The 18,428-nt window shown below is 36.3% G+C and overlaps 1 protein-coding gene across 8 annotated transcripts in view; it reads right to left on the bottom strand.

Annotated features, from left to right (window-relative positions):
* The window catches only part of TASP1 (taspase 1), a 219,268-nt gene that overhangs the window by 107,232 nt on the left and 93,608 nt on the right, over positions 1-18,428 (bottom strand). The window lies entirely within an intron of this gene.

The following is an 18,428-nucleotide window of genomic DNA, read 5'->3' as shown; positions in this document are numbered from 1 at the left end:
TGAAGCTTGACCACTACCTCACACCATACACAAAAATCAACTCAAAATGGATTAAAGAATTAGACATAAGACCTGAAACCATAAAATATATAGAAGGAAATATAGGCGAAACACTACGTGATTTGCACATCAAAAACATCTTTACAGACACATCATCCAAAGCAGTGATAGTGAAGGAAAAGATAAACAGCTGGGACTACATCAAATTAAAGAGCTTCTGCACAGCAAAAGAGACAATAACAAAAACAAAGAGAAACCCCACCAACTGGGAGAACATTTTTGCACACAACACTAATGATAAAGGACTGATCACAAAAATCTGCAAAGAGCTGATGAGACTCAACAACAACAAAGAAAATAATCCAGTCCAAAAATGGGCAGAAGAGCTAAAAAGAAACTTCTCTGAAGAGGAAATGCAAATGGCCAACAGGCATATGAAAAAATGTTCAACATCACTTGTCATCAGGGAAATGCAAATCAAAACTACCATGAGATGGCATCTTACACCAGTGAGAATGGCACATATTAAAAAAACTAGCAACAACAAATGTTGGCGAGGGTGTGGAGAAAAAGGAACTCTTCTGCACTGTTGGTGGGAGTGCAAACTGGTCCAACCACTATGGAGAGCTGTGTGGAGATTTCTGGACCTACTAAACATAGAGCTTCCATGTGATCCAGCAATTCCACTCCTAGGTATTTACCCAAAGGACACAGAAACATCAATTCCAAAGAGCACCTGCACCCCTATGTTTATAGCAGCACTATTTACAATAGCTAAGCTTTGGAAACAGCCCAAATGCCCAAAAATAGATGACTGGATCAAGAAGATGTGGTACACATACACCATGGAATATTACTCAGCATTCAAAAAAGATAAACACATGCAATTTGCAGCAACATGGATGGCGCTGGAAGGGATCATGCTCAGCGAAATAAGCAAAAAAAAAAAAAAAAAAGAAAGAAAAATACCAAAATACCAGATGGTCTGACTCATAGAAGGAATCTAGAAAACTTAAATAAGGGACCAGGAAAATGAATAACTATAAGAAAGTGAAAATCAAAATCAACAAAAAACTATGAACCAGAGACACTTTTTAGGGGGTGGGGGGCGGGAGGGGAGGGATTGGGGTCAGAATGGGGGGGGTTGCAATTGTATGGGGAATATAAAAATAAAATTTATTATTTAAAAAAAATAAATAAAATTAAAAAAGGGGGGGATTAAAAATTGTCACTTTTCTTCAAATTTTGAAACACCTGTCTAAGGTGCAGAAGCACAAATGACTGGCAATCAAAAAGCCAAAGGAAATTCTCTGTGCAACAGCCTATCACTAGTACTCTGTGGATGGCATGTGTCCCATACTGGTATAGCAAAAATACATTTTGAAAAGTAAAGAAAAAAATATTCTAGTTAAAATGTTAAAGTTCTATCCCTTGCTGTCCACATTAATAAATCTTATGTTGGTCCTCCCCAGTGCGCAGCGGTTGAGCGCTGGGTTGCGAAGCTGCCCGCGGCCTCTGCTGCGCTGGTTCGATCCCCGGCTGCTCCCCGGCCACCGAAGGAGGGTCCCACATGGCGCGCAAACCTCTCCTGCTGCCCGCTGCTCCCCTCAGCAGTGTACTTCGGTCCTTCTGCCTGCTCTGCCTCCCGCTCTGGCTCTGGTGAATTCTCTCACCCTCCGGTGCTTCTGACTGTACCCAGTGCTTGTATAAACAAATATAAATAAATAAATAAATAAATCTTTAAAATAAAATAAAAATAAATAAATCTTATGTTGCTGTGAAATATTATGACAAATGTACACTGTACTGAAGGGCCTGACAATCTGGGAATTGTCACTCAAGTTTCTTTTTTGCATTATTGATCTGGGCACAAGTACATAAGTCTGAAAGGACAAGACAATTTTGCAGTAGTTCCAGAATGATAGCTAACTTTCCCACTACAAATAAAAGGGGGCTGTAGAGCCCAGGTTAATCACACATAAATGGGTGGCTCCTATGAAAACACAGCAGTCCTGGATCTGTCTCTTTTCCTCAAAAGGTGATTATCTTCATTTTCATGCTTTCATTATCATAATGTCCACTATCGGAGTAGATGTTCTCGCACAAAAGTATGCCTGGCTGTTGTCCTTTCTGCATGATTTGGTCCAGTGTTTTTTGTTTTGTTTTGTTTTTAAAGAGGCATGTATTTTTATTTATTTGTTTGTTTGTTTGTTTTTGTTTGTACATGCACTGGGTACAGTCAGAAGCACAGGAGGGTGAGAGAATTCACCAGAGCCAGAGCGGGGAGCAGAGCAGGCAGAAGGACCGAAGTACACTGCTGAGGGGAGCAGCAGGTGGCAGGAGAGGTCTGCGCGCCATGTGGGACTCTCCTCCGGTGGCCGGGGAGCAGCCGGGGATCCAACCGGTGCCGCAGAGGCCGCGGGCAGCTTCGCAACCCAGCGCTCAACCGCTGTGCCACCGGGGAAGCCAGGTCCAGTGTTTTTAATGCCATTTTTGTGAGTCACTTATTCCTCTGCATATTCTGATCAAATGACATCCAAGAGCATCAGCTGACCATTACCCTGATTGAATGTGAACAGAAAGTCTGGCCTGGAACAAACTCTGGGTACTAGATCAGTTGAAGTTTGTAGTGGAGCGTCTTAACAATTGTCCATTTTTCTGATTCTTTCTTCTCATTTTCTAGACTACAATCCCAGTTTGTGCTAGAAACATACTTTAGTATAAAGAGAAAATAGGTTAAAAGTAAAGTGGGTGAAAAGTTACATACCAGAATTGTACTAAGCTTAAGACAGCTGGTATGGCTATATTAACGTTAAACAAAATAGATGTCAAAATAAAGAGGAATACCTAGAGCTAAAGGATATTTTTATAATGATAAAAGACATAATCCTCATGTGCATGTCACCTAAAACCTTCTAAATGGAGAATTGTATTTATAATACTTCCAAATATTAGTTTTTAAAACAGAAGAGAGAAAATAATATATCTAAAGGATTGGAAAACATCAATTACATAAAAATCGATAAATTGACAGTTTTACATGTGAGCAAATAAATATAGATAAAATAATTTTTTTTAATTAAATAAAACCTGAGTATCTTAGGATATTGCCTGGGCATCATCTCATTATTCTGAAAAATGATGTACCAATAACAAAACAGGTATCTTTTCTACTTTTTCTGTATAAACTGTGGGTAGTCAAATAGACAATGAACAAAAAAGTTTCATTTTAGAATTATAACAAATAAATGCAGGAGAAATCATAGGATACAAAGGAATATTAAATAAAACTTAAACTAAATGAACTTAGAGTTACATAGCAACCACATGAGAAAATGCTATTGAAAGCTATTATTTCATAAAAGAAGCAAATCACAAAGGATTATGCACCACACTCCCCATAGCTCAATAAAAACCATAAAACTGAATAATATGTTATTTATGGATACATATATGTGATTAAACTTTTCTCTTTAAAAGAATGAAAACACAAGATAGTGGTCATCCTTGAGGTAAGAAAGGCAGGGATTTGATTCTATCTCTATGCTTCATAAATTAAATACAGAATATATTATCTTACAGATATCCAATAATGCAACTTACAAGTACTTAGTTCTTATTATGAAAAGACACTGTTAATATCTACCAAAATCCTTTAAAATTTCCTTCTTTCTGAGTTTATTAATCATACTTCCGGGAATTAATAGTAAGGAAATAAACCAGCATATGAAAGCTACATACAATAATTGTAACTGCAAAAAATAATGCAAATGAAAACAAAACCTAGAAAAAAACCTGATGACTATTCTAACATAAACCATAGAGCAGACTAAACCATAGAGCAGAAGTTTACATAGCTATTTAGAGGTAATAAAATAAGTTACCATTTTAATCACCAACTTAAGAGTTGATAAATTCCTAAACTTTATAAGATAATCAGGGGCACAAAAGGTGGATAATCCATGAATAAAAATCCCATGAAATTTCACTAAAATTTTGTGTTAAGTTATGCAGTCAACTGTGTTCAGATGTATGTTTTTTTGGAAGAGAATACACCATTTTTAGTTTTTAAAGGGAAAATCGTTGTTTCAAAAAGAATTACTACGGTAACAAGTCTCCTAAGATGGGCCCTGATAAATGAAGTGCTCATTTCTCATGCTTTATGTGATCTTGTCCTACAATGAAACTAAGTTGGTCATGTTATTCACTTTTATCATTAAAAACACAATGCCAGACTCATGCATAAGCCCTAAGGAAGCCTAAAGGCTTTCAATTTTGCAATTTGAGCATCCTGAGCTACCACTTAAGACATCCAGTTACCTTGCTGCAGAGGCCTCGTTTTAGGCTGGAAAGCCCTGTTACTACTTAGAAAGACAGAAAGAAGTACTGGGTAGACAGCAAGACTAAAGCATTCCAGCACACCAGGTGAGCGTAGCCTTCTCCTTGTCATTACCAAGGTAACATGACATGGAATGACCATCATGAACATCTAGTTAAGCCACCTCTTCACTTCAAATACCTAATATTTTGCAGTATAATGGCTGAAACAAAAATTAGAAGATATTCATTAGAGGATATAACATCACACCTCAGTCCTTTGTGCAATCCTTTTATGTGCACATATGTGTACATGGACACACTTACAAACACACACACAATGCCATTTATATTAGTTTCATTGAGCAAAAACAACTTTGGTCACTTTGATTTCATACATTTTATTTACACACCACCCTATTATTATGCCTAAAGAAAACATAACTCAAGATTCTAACTTTGTCCTTATATTAAAAGAAATGAAACCCTGAATGACCATTTGTTTTAAATATTACAGTGGTTACTTATGTAAAGCACTTTCTCTTCCTCTGGGCTTAAAAAAAAAAAAAAAGATTGAAGTTAAAGGAACGTATGTTTAAAAGTATTTTTTAAGACTAAGAAATTGCATTTTATTATGTCATACTAGGACAATTATTAAACTTTTACTAAATAGAAACACTTTCTGTCTATTAATTTCCACAATAAATCTTACAAATGATACTTGAGAGGGAAACAAATTCAAACAGAACTAGGAATCCTGCCTCAAAACCAAGAAGCAAAGCAGAACATAAACAATATGAAAAAGGACAGATCCCATTTCATCTATTCAATTTGAATGAAATGAAGATATAAACAAACTTTGTGGTGGCATGTTTTTTTTTAATCTACTGCATTTGATTTTTCCAAACAAAAACATCCATTTTCCACAGCCAGGTCTCTGTTAACCAAAAATAATGCCATGACAAAGCATGGCTTTGGTAAGGACAGACTTAAATGACAACATGTTTTTAACTCTCTGAATACCTAACCAACAGCTGATTAAATTTCAATTTAGCTCCTCTTCTTTTTCACATTTCTCTACTATCATTGAGTGAAAATTCTTCAGATTCTTTGGGCATTGTTTGACCTTATTGAACCTCAGATTTCTCATATAAAAATAAGCCATTATGAGAAAAGTACTTAGCACAGTGCCTGACTATAGCAATTGTTCAACAATGGTCACTGTTGTTATCATTCCTATTATTAATCACAAAGTGATGGCAAGTGTCAAGCTTAGTAAAATAATAGAGATTACCAGCACATCTATTTCCTTCTTACAGGATCTTGATATTTCTCTGCTTTCTACTCTTCCCACCCACAGTCAAGTACATGACCCACAGCTTATGATGTACCCTTGATTGGTTTTGGGTAATCTCACTTTGCAAGTGAACAGTTCAGGAATGGGCATGTGAACCAACATTAGCCAACCAATAAAATGTGAGAAGTCTATTGGGGAGCTTCTGAGGAAAGTGTTCCTCACTCCTACAAAGGGAGATATTAAAAAAATTATTTTTTTTATTCCACTAGAGATTTTTATGTGACAGTTTTTCTGCTAATGCAATAGCCATTCTGCCATCAGCAAAAAAAAGTCAACAATAATGACAGCAGAGCAAACATGAGAAATGAAGAGCTGGAATTCTGATGTCATCAATGGAACCCCTAAATCAACCAACCCTAGAGTCCACCTACTTTTGATCTCCCTCTTATACTTCTGAACATCCTCTTGTATGAAATCATGTAATTTCTTATTGTTGAAACCAATTTGAGCTGTGATTTCTGTTATCTGCAGCCCTCTAACTACTACGGTAATATAAGGTAATATAAGTTAAACCATCCTTCGTGTCAATAGAACAGAATCTTCAGCATGAAAACCTAAAGTTCTTAAACAAGCAGTTTAAGAGAATACCAACAACTAGTTTACTAGTTTACCAATGTGGAACAAATAAGTCATTTTGCCAAACAATCTGTTTGACAACATTTCAAAATATGGAAAGAGTTACTGAATTCAATTCAATAGATATTTATTGAATAGGGTAGAGTTCAAACAAGAGCAAAAAAAGAAACATGCACTCCTTCCTCAAAAAAATGCTAAGTTATTTATAACGCAATGACAGCAATAAACAAATGAAGTAATGATGATAATTGGGTTACTCGAATAAGAGTTGCCCAAACTTGTAGATCAAAATAAAATTTACCTGTGCAAGTCACATAGTTGCTGAAAGCCATCCATGAACTTGATGACAGGACAGAGTTTCAACTGCAAAACTGGTTCCAAGAAAAGCTTAGGATTATACACAAACCTAAGTCTGCATCCTTAATCTTACTCCAGATGCAAACAGGCTAAAATACTGATGTGAAAAACTACAAACAAGGAACTGCTACTAAGATGTGAAGTAAAATCAAAATAGATGAGAAAATCAGACAAACTGAAGATGTAAGGGACAAATATATTAAAAATATTTCAGTTGAGAAGATTATATTTCTATATTCCACTAAATTTATTTTAGCATGTACCCTTGAGGTAAAGAGGCAATCTAAAATTTAAGATCAAGGCAGAACTCAGATGAAGCAAATGCTCATTAAATCTTCAAGTTCCTTTTTGTCCTCTGACAGAAATCTTACTAGCCATCTTAACTCTATGAGGCAAATATTCTTTTTTAGCTCTGAAGACACACCACCATATCATCAGAGCAGAATTCAGTCAGGAGCTTATTATTGTAAAATTAATATCAATATTATAATATAATTGTACAATACAATGTTATTTTAATATCAATAAATAGTGGTTAATATGATAGATTACGCACATATAATTTATAAGGAAATTATGAAGAATGAGGAAAACATTTTCATTTCGACTAGAATAGAGAGAAATGGATGGAAAAAATAGAATTCAGCATTACAGATGCACCCATAACACTGAATCCTAGCTCAGGGGTACAAAAATGGAAAAATCAAGGATAACTAGTATAACTTTATGTTTCTCCTTCATTTAAAAAAAATGCTTTTTTTTTTTCCTGGTACAGGGGGCTATACCTTTCCCACCTGCTTCCTCTACTCCAATTCAATATCAATTCTGATTCCCAAATCCATGATATCCTATACCCCAAACTGCCTCATGTGTGTGCCTGCTCTTCCATTCAATGCGGGTATGTGTAGATCTAAAACGCTACTGAGGAATTTTAGTTGAATTCTCTGATTCTTCAACATCCAGCTCAGATTTTTTTTAAAAATGAATATCCATGCTTCATATTGGCCAATGCTTGTTTCAATTATTTTTAAGCAAAGTCAAAAGAAATATAAAACAACAAATAAATACTTTTTTGTATATGAACAAAACTTTCTGAAAATAAAAATTTAAGGTCATGGTGTGTTATACTGTGGGCTAGATTCACTAATGAGAACCATGACATATATTCAATAACAAATAAAATGAAAGCTTGTTTCTACATTCTACATTTACATGTCTCCATTTCTCCATGATTCACAAATAAATATTTGTGTTCAAATTAACCAGCAACCATGGACAAAGTGAGTAAAATTAAACACATTTGATTCAGCATTACATCCTCCTTACCTCTATCAACACCTTTTAGAATTAGCAGTTTTATTCATTTCTGTTTGCAATAAGAACCTTAGCTAATATATCAGATGACCCCATAGGTATATTTCATAAGCATCTGAAAATACAATTATCATTTCAGACAAACAATAACCTCGTCTCGGAATTCCCTATTCATATTGGTTCATATGGTCACTTTTAACTATCTGTTAATACCCTTAGGGATATCTAGGGATATACACCAGATCTCCTAACTTTATTTACTTTTTTTTTTTTTGGTGGCATACGTTGTTTCTTTTTTCTTTTTTTTTAATTTATTTTTTACATCCTTGTTCATTTTTTAAAAATATTTGTTTCCCTCTCACACCCAAGTGTAGTCCCCATGGAGTTTCCTTCACCAATGCACCCGTGTACCATCACCATAGTCCATTGTGCTCCTCCCTCCCTCCCCCTGATCCCTCTCCCTCCGCCTCCCCTGCAGGATATCTCTGGTTTATAATTGTGTGTTTTGTTTTGTTGTGTTTTGTATTGTTAATATAGGGGAACCAAATAAGACATCAGTGTAAAAAAGTAAGATCTGCTAACCTTAAATGTATCAAACACAGTGGGGGGAAAGACAGTGGAACTGTAGGGGATGAGTGTAATGTGCAAGGCACAGCATGGGGAAAGAATCACTTTGCATTGAAAATTGTCTTGCTACTTAAAGCATGATCAATAGACAAGCCATACTGGCATCAATGGGGAGCTTGTGAAAACTGCAAAACTCCAGGACCCTTCCAGCCCCACTGGATAACAATCTGCATTTTAATAAGAGTTGCAGGAGATTCATACACTCTGAAGTGTGATAAGAGTAAATGTTAAAGAAAAAAAAAAAAGCCTACCAAGCAAAGAGACACCATTACGATTGTTATTCCAAATAATTCTAAGAAACTGGAAGCCCAAACCAAAGTTTGTTTCTAAAGAATCATGTATCTTATGCTGAAAATGTACAATGAAGCCTTAAGAGGAACTGATCCAAACTTCAAGCATCGGAGCGCTAAAACCTGAACTCCCTGGGCATCAATTTTTTCATAACAGCTTGCCAACATCAGACATATTATGTACCTTTAGAAAGTGATGAGTTATACCATGTACAACTTTCATAGCAACAAATTATCAATTTACAAAACTCAAAGTCAACATATTGTGCCTCACAGTCATTTAAGCTGGCAAGACTTTAAAGTACACACAAATCTGAAGTAATGCCTTGGAAATATTTGATTTATGTTAAACAGCGCTCTGGAATTTAAACATTCTATGCTTAACCAAACCCTATTTCTGGCCAATCAGCTCACCGATCAGCTTACATATACCCTTCCAACATATACTGCCCAGTTAAACTTAATGTTTAAAAATTTTAAGACCTTTCTGTGTTTTTTTTTTAAATAAATCTTATTTCAACTATATTTCCTGAGCTGAAAAGAACCACCACTACCACAACAAAATACCAAAAACAGCCCTGTGCTATAAAAGGCACTGCTAGTATTGAGTGAACTCTGCCTTTAACAAGAACCTTCTACAGAGGGAACTAAGATGGCAAAGCCATGAAGGCCTTCAGTCCAGTAAGGAACACGAAGCAGCGTGTCAGAAAGAAATTGTTTTTCTGCTCCTTTTGATGGGTTATGCTTTCAAGTCAGGAAATTAGAAACAGGTGTGCCAGAGGGCACACACATCCTCACTCCACGCTGAAAAACACGAGTTTTCAATTTTCAAACATGAAAGGGACTCCTGTTGAATGAAAGAAGAAATGAAAATCCAGCTCCGTTTCTGCAAACCATATGAAGGGAGCTTAGAAAGACTTTGACAAGTTGCTCTACTTACTCCCTCTCCAACTGACAGCAGGTAGTACTCGACAATGGGAAGGGAAAGGCATTCTTTCAAGTGAGAACAATCAAAGGGAGAATTACATTAAGGATCTTAGCACTGGCGTTTTTAACCCATCACTTTATGTTATGCTTCTGTTTCTACCATTTCTTCACCTTGTATTTCAAAATTAGAATTCCATTCTTTCACCAAATAACAAAGCAATGCAAAATATCTGGCCAAAAAAAAAAAAAATTGAGAAATTACAAACATCAAAAGAACATCTTAGGGCTTACTTGATCCACTATAATCCAAATCCATAATATCTTTCAGAAAAAAGAGCTACCCTTCTTCATGATGGCCTGAGCTCCCTTGGAGAGTTAGGAACATTTCGACAAGTATATGAGTGGATTTGTAGTATATGAGTGGATTCGTAGGATCAACTTTAAAAGCACTGGTTCTGGTGGGTTTGGGAAGGAGGGTGTGTGGTAGGGAGAGATGTGCTAATGACTGCAACAACAGACAAGCCATCAGATACACATACAAGACTGTAAGTTACCCTTTGGGAGGCACTGCAGTATATACTTCTTAAGCGAAAGGATTCAGGACTAGCAAGCCTTCGGTATAGATAATAATTCAACACATTTCTACATAGGCAAGAATTTCCCTACAGTGTCAGGTAAGGTCATAAATGAATAACTTTTGAAGGAAGGGACTGTCTTTACTTTTCTCTTATGATACCCAGAGCACAAATGAGAACCTCTAAAATATGTTTTCTTAGCATGAAAGCAATTGCTTACAAACTATCTTATATAAGAACAAAATGCCTGAAACTGAAGTATGCATGAAAGGACATCCTTCATATCCTTTCAAACTGCATTTTGAAGAATATCTAATGACACACACAGGCAAATCACATAATATTAAATGTACAAAGTACATCACAAGTCAAACAGTATTCTCACTTCTGGGCAAAAATCTGCCAAAATTATTAATACTGACTATCACAGGATGGCAAAATTATCAGTTTTATTTTCCAAATTCTTTTCAGCAAGCATGTGTTATTTCATAATCACAAAAACATTCAATCTTTTAAAACCTCCAAGATACATGATAACTGAAGCTATCACACTGAATTGATTTCCTAGGAAATGACCTAGCGTAATGCAGATTCTACTTTATTGCAAAATGTCAGTGACTTTAGTTATATAAAAAAGCAGGAAATATTATATTAATAGTTCATCAGATAAGAAGTGACCTAATTAGAATAACCAACAATCTCAGAATAGAACTCCTGTCCCAGATAATTACTTTAATTCTTGGAAAGATTACTCAGTTATCTATAAATAATGATATTTTTCCCCACCCCCACTAACCAAATAGTCCAAAGAGTCAAGTGCTTTTAAGATGATGATGTTTACACAAATGTTAAGGTTTTATCTATGTTATCTAGAAGTTATCTATGCTATCTTTTATCTAGAAGTCATAATTCCAAACGAATTTCTCTTGACATTATTCCCACCTCTACATATTGTATCCCAAATTATTTCAGTTTAAGTGGCTGCTCCTTGCCTTGAATCCTTAAGACTCTTTGTGAGTGTCACAAAATTATGAAAGCTTATTATCTCATAAGGACAAGAAGCTCCTGAGAAGCCAGTGTCCATCACATAAGTGAGAAACAATACTGCTGAATAAGGCAGAAAAAGGAATGAAACTGGGATGAAGCTCCAGATTCTACTGCAGAAGAAATATTAGCAAATATTTAACTCCTTAACCAGTTTGTCTCTCATTGTCTGAATCAATGCTCCTCATTCCAGAACAACCTCAGAAATGAATGATCTATCTTTATCTATATTCTAAGGTTATGAGCATCTTTTCACTAAAGAGTCCCTATTACATACAAAAAAAAATTTAAATATTTAGTCAAGACCATCTAGAGACCAAATTAAGACTCCAAAATTAAGTTCCACACATCTTGCATTCACCTCTTTTCTTCAAGCATCATTGGTCTCATCACCTCTTTCAACCCTTTATACCTTTCTCTCAGTCCTGACTCATACTCTAGGCCTGATCTAGCTACTCCAATTGTTATAGACTGAAAGTTTGTATCCCCCACAAATTCATGTAATAAAGTCTTAACATCCAATGTGATGATAATTTTTGAAGATGTAATTAGAGCTAGATAAGGTCATAAGGGGGTACCTTATGATGAGATTAGTGTTCTAGAAGAGGAAGAGCAATCAGAGCTAGTTCATTTTCTCTTTCTCTTCCCCATCCCAGCCCCCTTTGAGGATATAGCAGAAAGGCAGCTTCTGCAAAACAGTAACAGCTCTCATCAGAAAATTAATCTACTGATGATACTGTGATCTTGGAATTTCCAGTCTCCAGAACTGTGAGAAATTAATGTTTGTCATTTAAGTCATATAGTCTATGGTATTTTGTCATAGCAGAACCAAGACAACACCCCAATGTGGTGCCTCATATTCACTCACATCAATTCATTCAACAAGCATCAGAGGCTTTAAGTGATAAGCACCACTCATATCAGTTAAGAAAACTGATGAAACCCCAACCTTCATGGAATCTCATGGTAAAGCAGAGTAGATAAAAAATGATAAAATAAATAATTAAAAGATGTGAAATATCAGATGATGCCACATACTATGGAAAAAGTAAAACAAGAAAGGAAAATAGGGGTTGGCTAAACGAAGATTTATATGTTTAAATATGGGGGTCAGGGGAAATCTCAGGGACAAGGGGAGCCATCTAATTAGTAGCTGATGAAGTGGGTTGCAGAGGCTTATGGTATTAAGGGTAAAGAGATAAGAGGGAAGGAAGCAACTCAGGCAAAGTTCCTACATTGTGGGTATACCTCGCATACATTAAGGACAGCAAAGTAGTCATGTATTTGGACTGAATGAGCAAAAGAAGAAAAGCAAGAGTTGAAGTTGGAGGAGAAGGTAGGGAACACCTGGTATAAGGTCTCACAGGCCCTTCATAAGAATTTTGGTTTTTCAGTAAAATGAGGAATAGGTGGACAGTTCAAAAAAAAAAAAGGTATAGCATGATTTAACCTTGAATACCAACTCCTGTGTTAAGAACTGAATAAAGAGGAAAAGAACAAATATTAAAGCATTAGCTAGGGTCTACTGAAATATTTCAGATTAGAAATAGTAACAATTTGAATTATTGGTATCAGTAGAGGTGCTAAGAAGTGATCGGATTTTAAATATATTTAGAAAGAAAAGTAAGCAGGATTTCTTGTTGAATTGGATGTGTATAAGCTATAAAAGAAAAGAGAGCCAAAGTCTGACTCAAAGATTTTAGCCTGAGTCACTGGGAGTCTGCAATTGCCATTTGCTATGTGGAAAAGACTGCAAGAGGAACAGGTAAGGGTAGGAGTTGGAGGACAGTAGCAAGAGCTCAAATTTGGACAAGATATTTTTGAGATCTCTATTAGGTTCTGGAGACCCAGGTTGGAGGTAAAAATGTGGTATTTGTCAACATATATATGGCATTTATCCTCTATATATGGTCTCTAGACCGAATGAGAACACTGAAGGAGTAGCTATATAAAAAAAGAAAGAAGTTCAAAGACACCTCAGGGCACTTCAACATTGAGAGTTCAGGGAGATGAGAAACTTCAACAACAAAGTGACACTGAGAAGGAGCAGCCAGTAAAGGAGAAAGAAAACCAGTATGTGGGGGATTCTGAAAGTATTTCCAGTGGACCAAGTCATTCTAATAATTCTTATTAAACACTTCTTACAGGACTAAGAAATAACCATGAATTTTGGAATCTTGACTAAGGCAGATTTGCCGCAGTGTTGGAGGAGAAAGTATGACTGATAAGATATTTAAGAGTAAAAGAGGGGAGAGAAATAAGACAAATAAAGGACTTTAAGTATGGACAACTCCTTGAAGTTTCATATTGAAAGGTTACTAAAAAACAGAGAAGGGAGTTAGGAAGGAGGCTGAGCCCATAAGTGACCTATAAACAGATTCCTGAGAATAACAGCTTTTTTATTCAGGACATTAATTAATAAATTAAGCCATCAAACATGCTTGTGATATATAAAGAGTATTAAAGTGAGATGACTATTATCAAAAAGGAAGCAGAGCATGGCTTCCTGTCTTCCCCTTCACTCCTGGACTCCCAGAGAGCAATAACCACATGCATAAATAGATGTATAAGCTATGGTCTCCCACTGGTTCTTTGACATGTGATTCTGTTCTCTATTCTCACAATGAAGGATACCCTGTACTCTCTTAGCAAAGTTCCCTGGGAAGGAGCCTTGGAGCACAGATTCATCAATCTCCCACAGAGGGGCAGAGGAGGACATGTGGCTGATCACAGGTTGAAAACCAAGAAGGGGCTGACATGCTTCCCAGTCCTAGAGGAAGAGATTCCAGTCTGGCTCAGAAATATTAAGGGGAAAGTCCAGGCTCGTTCTTTGCATTTTTGAGCCCCTTTACCTTGGATCAAAAATTCACTTGGCAAACAATGGTCACTCCCTTACCACTCTCAGATTTCTATGTCAATCCAGAGTCATGACCTAGAAAATCAAAGAACCTAGAAAATCAGAAATCACTGGTGCTCATATGACAGCAGATGGCAGCTCTTTTTTCATGCCAGACACTTTAAAGGAAGGGAGATTGAAGCTTACATCACATGGCCCTTCATTAGAATTTTGGTTTTTCGGTAAAATGAGGAGTCAGCTGTCACATTACTCTGGATTCACTACTTCTCTTTAGAAAAAAACAAGACTACACAGACAAGTAACAGAAGAACAGCAACAAGGTCAACCAGGACAAAAACTTAATCTCCTGCTTTTTTCCTCTTTCTGATCTTCTAATGCTGGATTTGCTCTTAATTTTCATAACTAGACAGAGACCATAGATGTATCTTACATTATACATCTGATGTGTATCTGAAAAACTATGTGTGATCCTGATGTGAGTAAAAAATAAATAAAATTTTAAGATGCTATTTAAAGAAATTCCATGGTGAATAATCTTTTTAAAAGATAAGCGTCATTCTAGAAGAGGGAAAAATCACATGCCCATTTTTTTTCTGTTTTTCATTGAAATATTTAACATATAACATTGGATAAATTTAAGGTATATAATACATTAATTTGATATTTACATACTGTAATGATTGCTCCTGGAGCAAAAATTAGCACCCACAACATTAGATAATTTCTTTATAGTGGGTAGAATATTTAAATTCTAGTCGCTTAGCAAGTTTGATGATTATAATAAATATTGTTGTCTATTCATATACACATTTCTTAATTTGAATCTATCTCTTAAGCACTTACTAACTGTAAGATACTATACTAGGTACTCAAGGGGCAAACAGACCCCATATTTCCAATTTCCTCAAGCATTTATGTCACTGCTTAAAAAAAAAACAACAACTTGAAACAACTTATATTTGCACAAAAAGCTAAGAATAAGAAAAGTTTTTAATACAGTTTATCAATTCTAAAGTATACTCTTCACATTTTAATTTTTCTGAAATCAGAAGATGCATTATAACTGCTGGCATCTTCCCACGGCTTCCCCATATTGCAGCTGTGATGCTGCCACTACTGTCTCTGGTAGTAAATTGATCCCATATAATGACCCTTTGGTTGAGTTATGAGTCATATTGGAACTACATATATGAGTCTGACTGTCATTTAAGAAGTATCAAGAAGATCACAATATGATACAGAATGGACACCAAAAATTCACTATATAGTGTAAAAGGTCTGGAAATAGCAATAGGGCATGACATTTTATCAGGGAAACAAATATTTCTTATTGGAGGACTACTTCATTTCTACATTTTTTTGTAAAGTAACAGCCATATATCAAGTGATAAGAAAATAGTGTATCAAACTATAATTTCTTTCTTAGTGTATGTATCTATATCCATGTATTTCATTCTTGCTTGTGATACTAATTATAGTTAATAAAGACAAAAATAGACAGGTGGGACAATATAAAAGTAAAAAAAACCTGCATAGCAAAAGAAATAATAAAATGAAAAGGCAATATACATACAGGAGAAAAATACTTGCAAACCATATATCTGAAAAAGGGTATTACAATATCCAAAATATTTAAGGAGTTGCCACAATTCAATAGCAAAAACAAAGGATAGCAAGATTAAAAATGGGGTAAAGACTTCAATAAAAATGGGGTAAAGACTTCATTTCTCCAAAGATATACAAATGGCAAGTGTGTACATGAAAAGTTATTCAACATTACTATCATTGGGGAAATATAAATCAAAGCCACAAGGAAATGTCACCTCATACTTGTTAAAGTGGCAATTATCGATAAGATAAGAGGTAAGTAGCATTGGTGAGTATATGGAGATACTGAAACACTTATGCACTGTTCCTGGAATTGTAAAATGATACAATTACTATGAAAACTAGTGTAGAGGATCCTCACAAAATAAGAAATAAGACTATCACATGTTCCAGCAATTTAATTTATAGGTATTTATCCAAAGTAATTGAATTCAGGATTATGGGCCTCCATGGTGGCGCAAGGGGTTAAGACACAACCTATGAAGCTGTCCTCAGCCTCTGCAGCACGAGTTCGATCCCTGGCCAGGGAGCAACCCACATAGTGCAGCAGACCTCTCCTGCCTCACCTGCTGCTCCCCTCAGAAGCATATTTCAGTCAGTCTGCCTGTTCTGTTCCCCACTGTGTCTCTGGTGAATCCTCTCACAACCACCCCCACTTCTAGCCTGTACCCCAGCTCTTGTGTGCATCAGTAAAGGAATTCAGTATTTTGAAAAGATAATTACACTCATTCATTATGACATTATCCACAATAGGCAAGATCTGGAGACAACCTAAATGTCCACTAGTGGATGAGTGAGCAAAGACAATGTTAAATACATATAATGGAGACCCACAGCATGGCAGTATAAAGAGGCTGGAATCACCCTCTCCCTTGAAAGCAACTAGAAAAAAAACACTGACATGTACGCCTAGAAAAATTCAGACTCTTAGAATCAGCTATACAGTTCCAGAATATCTCAAAGGAGCTCAAGAACTAAGGTTGATGGCTCCTGAGGGGAAAGAATAGGAGGAGGCTATGGAGAGTGGGTCAGGGCAGGGGGTCAACTCCCTAAGCCACTCCAAGGGAAAACCAGGCACTGTGAAATTCCTGGGAGGAATTTCCCTGGCACAATATGGGACCATGCCTAACCCAAGGCAGACTCTCACTGGGGGAAACTGGGAAACCCACAATTGGGGCAGTGTGTCCACAGAAAGCTCCCTCCCCCATCCCTTCTGGAAGAGATCAAAGAAAAGTCAGGTGGAGCCAGACTCAACCCCATTATGAGCTCTACAACAGAAAGAAGCCTTTAGAGTCAACTCACAAATTCTCCACAAGGTAATCCAACCTTGCGGAAGCTGTAGTTAAGGCAAAGGCAGAGCAGCAGCAGCCATTGTGGGCAGTCATAGTATTAAGTGGGTACATGTGCTCCCACTATACACACAGTGCTACCTTTGAGCTGAGTGCAAATTATTCCCAGAGTGTGAGCCTGGAGATCCAGATATTGCCCTTCCCACTGGGAGGCCCAACTTTCATAGATCACAACCCCCAGAAGAAAGGAACAACAGGGAGGTGAGGAGGAAATGAAAACAACATAAGCATAGAATACAGCTTATTGCAGAACAAAACAAGAGTCAAAGGTGACTAACTCCACTCCTCCAACCGAGCCCTAGACCCCCCCTCCTTTCTCCATCTCACACTAAGGTAAACTAAGAGGACAAAGTCAAGTCCTCAGTGCCCCAACCACATACACACACATATGTAGCAATAAATAAGGCAATATATATATGCCTAGGAGGCAAGGAACGTCTCAACATAAGGCGGAATAGCAAAATGAGAGCAGGGACAAGTATAAAAGAGCCTGAAATAGAGAACTATTTGACAATGATTTCAAAACAACAGTAACAAAAATGTTTAATGAGATACAAGAAGGCCAATCAAAGGCAGACAGGCAGACACACGAGCTCAGAAAGAAGATGCAGGTACAGAGTTCTTCACTAAAAAGATTAAATAAATAAAAAGATCACAAAAAGAGATTCTGAATGAAACGCAAACAAATTTAGATTGCTTTAAATAGAATCAAAATTGCAGAAGACTCAAACAAATAAGGCTCTATTTGAGAAAAACTTTATTACCCCTTCATACCTTCTTTTCTCTTTTCAATTTCTTGCCACATGGGTTTCTGTCCCACTGTACTTGGAAAAACTATCAATTAACTACAAAAATAAAGGCAACCATAGTTATCCACCCTCCTGATAAAATCTAGAGAAAAGCCTAAGACTGTAAGTTGAGAGATGATATGACAATATTATTTTGTTAACAGAGGTATTACCATATTAAGAGAAAAGATGTCAAGTATATCTGGCATTAGCCTATAAAAATGGGGATCTAGACAACTATTGTACCCATTAAAATCTGCTCCTCCCATGATGAGCAGGGTAAGGAGGGGGCTTAATGGACTATGGTGGAGAGTTATGGGTACAATGGTAGTGGGTATGGTATGGTAACATATGTCTGAGGAGGAATGATCCTATACCTCAGAGTCATCTACACTGCTACAAATCAATGTTGTTATCTTAGTAAATATAAATAAATAAAATT

Source organism: Talpa occidentalis, unplaced genomic scaffold (genome assembly GCF_014898055.3).
Source record: "Talpa occidentalis isolate TD23 unplaced genomic scaffold, MPIMG_talOcc4v2.1 talOcc4.10, whole genome shotgun sequence".
NCBI classification, from domain to species: Eukaryota; Metazoa; Chordata; class Mammalia; order Eulipotyphla; family Talpidae; genus Talpa; species Talpa occidentalis.
The sequence above is the reverse complement of the archived record's forward strand: the minus strand, read 5'-3'. Positions and strand labels throughout refer to the sequence as shown.